Genomic DNA, 6,000 nt, shown 5'->3' on the forward strand with positions numbered 1-6,000 from the left:
ATTTAGAAATACTAACATGAGGCTTTTTCACCAGATATTTTTTTCTTAAAATTACCAGTGAACAGAACATGAAAAAAGTATTGTACTTTACAACTGTGGAGGGCCTGAATGGTTTCAGGCCAGAGCAGTTTAGACATTAGGCCTGCAGCCAGCGGAGGACGCTCCACATGTGTTAGTTGTTTTTTAGACTTTGACCTCTGGACAAGCAGCCTTCCCCTGCAGGAACTGTTCTGAAAGTAAGCTGTGTTGGTAAACTGAGCTGAGCAATGCTTGTTTAATGTTGAATCAATAGCACAAACACACAGTACACGCCTTCCAGCACAAGAAATGTCAGTGTATGTTGTAGTGAAGAAGTGATGTCTCTCTGTCGTAGAGAGAGAAAGAGTTCCCCTTTCCGTCAAATAGAAATGACTGGGATTCTGGGATTATAATGTTACTCTACACAGGAACTGGTCATCCAGACAGGTCTGAACTGTAATGAGTGGCAGTATTGAAAGCAAAGCTAAAGTGCTATCAAAAGACCAGCAATATGGGGACATATCTTTCATACTATATACTATACTATACCCTATCATGGATAACACTAATCAGGGGACAGTGGTGGACCCTGACCCAACTAGTAGTGACCAGTTCCTGTAGGATTGCAGTCATACTCCAAGTCCTGCAGGGGGCAGAATTAGCATAACATTTAAAGGGTTTCTGCAGGTTTAGCCAAATGACCGTAATGCATAAAGTATTACTTGGTTTGGCTATTACACTGTAGCCCCCTTAAGGTTATGAACATATCATTCAAATTGTTTACAGACATCTTGTCATCTAATTATTGTAGCTGATCTTCAAGAATGTTAGAGTTAGGTTTTTGGACCAATGTAAGTTTATACAGTCAAATATATCATTTTGGCTAATGTTTTTTTGTTGTTTTGGCAGCATTACAAATGTAAGACATTATGGGAGAAAATATAACATTTGTGAGACTTTTTAATGTTTTAATTAATTCTAGTAAAAGATCTAGTAAGAATCTAGTAAGAATCTGCAGACACACTACTCAGATAAAGAAAAGGTCAAGAATTGGTTTCCTACAAAATGAGTAAGCAAAAAAGGTTCTGTATAATACTGAAAATGGTTCTTTGACTAGTAGCAATGGTGGAACCCTGTTTAGAGGTATATACAACCTTTTACAGTTGGACCCTGTCCGATTCAGTTTTGCAGAATGCTCTGCGTACCCCTGTAAAGCTGTTGGCATGCACTGCTAGTGTGTGTCCTTTATTGCTCTCCTCCCACTGTGTTTTCTTTGGAATATTCCTGTAATTGACCTGGCCTGTCACATGCACAACGCACATCCTTGTTTTGAACTGGCCCTTGTAAAAAAGGTGATACTGCTGGGCACTACTGTTCTGCTGCACATCCTGTAGCCTTTGCCACTCCGTACTGCAATGACTTATCTCCTCATAAACTGTCGCACTGCAGGTTTGAGCGACATTAAGGACGACTAAAATGACATTCTAGGTCCAACTTTCTTAAACCGTGTTGAGATCATGGCAACTAGTAAAGAGTATTTGACCATTTAAGAACTGTGTTTGTGCATGGTGCATTTGGGAAACTCGGCTCAGTGCAGTACTGGTGGTAGCACAGACATGTTTGTTTAGAGATCTTGGGACAGTGAACTAGTGAAGTTAGACACACCTGGTTTATTTGAACTTCACGTTCCTTGTTTTATCGTCTGGTTTATTGACACCATTAAAAAGTTATTTCCTTTAATTACAGAACTGAAAAACATGCTATTTAAGAACATTTGCGCATATGTTAGTGCACAAATAGTACATGTTCATTTTCATTTGTAAAAGATATTTTACAAAGGATATCAGGTATTTTTAATTTTTTAGCTTTTCATGCTGCATAAATAAAGTAATGTACAGTAATGGTAACAGTCACGTTTGTCAGGATCACCTACTTACAGATATTGCTGGTATTTGAATCTATTCTTCCCTCTACATACCTCTGATATGCTCCCCCAATGCCACTGGTTGCAACACAAGCCCAATATAAGTGCTTTATCTCCTCTGTGCTTAACAGTTGGAGACGTGTTCTTTTCATGAAATTCTGCATTGCCTTTTTTATCCAAATATATTTTTGGTCATTGCAGCCAAAATTTATTTTAACTTCATCAGTCCTCGGGACTGAACGCATCAGCCTTGCTGAAAAGACGCTGAATTATCTATTGAAGACTCTTCCATGAAGGTCATATTTGTGCAGCCACTCAAAGAGTCTGCTAAATCTTCCTGAAGATTCAAACATGCACAAAGTGAAGGTGTACAAATGGAAAATCATTAATAAAAACAGTTTTGCTTGTATCGGCCTTGTTGATGTTAGTTAAAAGAAAAAAGGGCAAGTCAGCAGTCAGTTAACATAGTTAACACAGTTAACACATGACAATACAATACCATACAATTTCAAGTAAAGCAAAGATACAATTGTGAACCCGGGAAATATTTCCATCAATCAAAGCCTCACAAATACTTTTTGGATCTTGCGATCTGTTCTGGTTTGCAGTGTACAGTTTGTTTTCCACTGACCCATTTCAGAAAGCTAGTTCTATAGTGACTGTGAGAAAGGTATATGATCCCTTTGTCATGAATTTGACATTCCCTTAGCCTTACAGTTACCCAACATTGAGTAATGATACGTGTACATAATTCCACATTCAAAGGCACGCCAGATATTACACATGGAAAATGTTCTCAACTGCACAGAAGAACCGCAGAGACAATCTGCTTTGACTGTCTTTGATTATGGAGGTGTTTTGTTTCCACTTGAATCAGAGATTTTAAACTAAACGACACCGACAGCATTAAGGGCAGGGCCCAGAGGAAATGAAATGCAAGTGTGTGTCATCATGTGGAGGAGTAAAGTTTTGGAAGTATTATCTGCTATGAGTCATGAAATACAATTGCCTACTCATGAACAGCAGCTTCATATTTCATTAAAGAGGTCTGGCCTGCGTCTTTTATACCTTACACTTAGATCTTTGTGAACTATATGAATGAAATGTGAGACCCTCCATTATTTGCAGCATTAAAAATATGCATGGAGAGCAATAGCAAGTGAGTTAAATCCAGTTTGGGAACTATTCGAATGACTTCATCCGCGTTGGGCTTTGGGTAGAGATGAGGGGTGTAGACAAGTACTTTTATTGGTAATGGCTTTAGTGAATGCTTGTGAAAAATGTGATGTAATTTACTTTAATAAGTACAGTTGAAGAATGTGTGCATGCTCAAACAAAATGAGTGTTACTGTAAAACATGACTATGTAAGTCTGTGTGAGTCACAGGATGTAAGCCATGAGGGGAATGAGGGCTGAAAAGAGGGGGCTGCAGCCTCTGTGGATTCCAAAACAAACTGCTGGCAGTGACCTGGGTGGAAATCTGCAGGTCAGAATCCACAGGCGTCCCTGCCGCTGCTTCCGCACTTACACCGGATACTACACACATGACTAAGCACTCCTTCACACACGCTGTTTTATCTGCAATGTCCTTGAATAATGATGGAAACATTCAAATCCTCAAGAGCACTGGAAGTGAGGCAACACTTTAGAAGTACTGAAGATTGTCTTTCTAGAATATGTAGGCTGTGGCTAGAAGTACGTACTGCTTTAGTATATGTTGTAAGAAAACCTAAAACTTGAGTTCTGAAAAGCTGTGATTGGAAGTCTACATATACTCTTCATTGCAACATTGGGCTTTGGGAGATTTCTTTGGACTGTGCAACACATTTATAATAGCTTTGTGTGTAGCTTAACATGTTTTGGCCCATTGCACAAAGGGGATGTAATAATGAAGAAGGAGAATTTCAGAATTCTTCAATATAACCTCAAAACATCAGCAAGACGGTGTCAGTTTGGTGTTGAGACCAAGTTAAGACAATGACCCCAAAGTACATTAAAAGGTGGTTTAAGATTAGATAAACAGACTATCACCAAGCTTTCAATGGCCTTCCCAAAGTCCTGACCTCAACTCTATTGAAAATACACTAAATGGACAAAAGTATTGGGATACCTGCTCATTCATTGTTTTATCTGAAATCAAGAGTATTAAAAAGGAGTGCATCCTGCTTTTGTTGGAGTAACTGTATCTACTGTCCAGGGAAGGCTTCCTCCTAGATTTTGGCACTTTGCTGTCGGGATGTTGGACGATTACCATCCAACCTCCATCCTAACTCCCTAACTCATCCCAAAAGTATTGGATGAAGTATCATCATTCCAGGGAACTCTAGCCCACCTCTGGCATTAGGCATGGTGCCAATAGGTTTATGTTTATCTGCTCCAGAGAGTCTTGTTCTATTGGTAATACTTCTCTACAGTGACTAGACATACTGTGTGCATGCATTTGCACATGTGTTTACACTCATCATGGACTGCCATTGCAACACTGGGTTTTCAGTGATTTCCTCAAACTGTTCTTTTTGTAGAAGCATGAGTGAAGAACACACATCTATAATAGGACCAAACATTTGGTGTAGAAGTTTTCATTTTTTGAGGATTTTCTGAAATCAACCCAGAGTCAGGGTTCTTTTGCTGCCAGTGGAGCTGGTCCATTGCACAAAGTAGGTGGTATAATGAGGAAGAAGCATACCCTCAAAACAAAGCCCAGTGCAAGTTATAAACGTTACATTAGCCTTTTTTTTTCTCTCCGTCAACAAAGCACTTGAGTGTGATGTGCTAGTAATCAGCGTCCAGCTTCACAAGTGATCTTTCACAAGATCTTCGACTATCACGTAAATAAGATAAGATAAGATAAGATAGTCCTTTATTAGTCCCGCAGTGGGGAAATTCACAGTGTAACAGCAGAAAGGAAATACAGAAATACAGCATAATTCAGTCTTCGCATTCTAGTGTGGATGGAGAGCCCTTATGAAAGATGAAGACACGTGGTCATTGCTGGATACGTGTGGAGGAGGCCTTGAAAAGACTTCCTGGGTAGTGTAGACTCATGTTTCCTCAGCTGGAAGCTGCTTCAGCAGCTGTTTGAAGCTACTTATCCCCTTTTGTAAACACAAAACATCACAATGATTCACACGTATTTTGGAACATTTCGTATCATGTCTACATCTCGTATCATCTCTACAAATTCTGAAGAGGTAAAAGAGCATACTGTTTTTGACTCATGTGCAATTCTTTCCTTTGGTCCTCTGAATAGATGGAAAAGAAGAGGGACCAACATGGCCAAAATGGAACCGTTTGTGGGGTCGTTTCTCCTGAAACTGAAGAGGATTGGTACACCAAAAAAAAAAATGTTAGGGTTTTTGGACACAGTTGGTCGGTCAGTTGGTGGAAAAAAAAAAGGTTGGGCAAGAGTGTGTGAAAGAAAGAGATCATACTGTAGAAAACAAACCCGAGCCCAAGTCTTAGTACCCTAGTCGGTATTTGCGTGATTGGCTGGTTCTTACCTTCTTGGTTTCTCAGCAGCCCACACCCATAGGGCCCACCGGGAATTGTCCCGGCCCTCCCGATGGCCAGTCCATTCCTGACATCAAGCATGTTTTTGTAACCATTAAAGGTGCTACAAAAGGTTCTCAAAGGTTCTTTGAGTGATGTAATAGAAGAACCACTTTTGACTACATAACGAACCATGTTAGTCATAGAGATCTGTGAGTGTGAAGAACCTTTAAAAGACCCAAAAAAAAGGTCTCATGATGCAAATGGTTCTTTATCAGTCCAAAGGTCACATTTCTTTAAAAATGTTCTTTATGGAATCAAAAGTGGTTCTTCTATGGCATCGCTCAAAGAACCTTTTGTAGCACCTTTCTTTTTTTTTCTTTTTTTAAGTGTAGCTTATACATCAAATGCTTCAGTTGTCTGTTTTTCATCACCACCACTGAGAACAATTCTGACTTCTGAATTCTGAAACTCACTTCTGTAAAAAGGTGCATTGCTCATCAAACCACGCTTAAAGACTTTGTTTACATCTTAACAGTGAAATTTAGATAAGTTTGAACTTCCCCTGG

This window comes from Salminus brasiliensis, chromosome 14 (genome assembly GCF_030463535.1).
Source record: "Salminus brasiliensis chromosome 14, fSalBra1.hap2, whole genome shotgun sequence".
Lineage (NCBI taxonomy): Eukaryota > Metazoa > Chordata > Actinopteri > Characiformes > Bryconidae > Salminus > Salminus brasiliensis.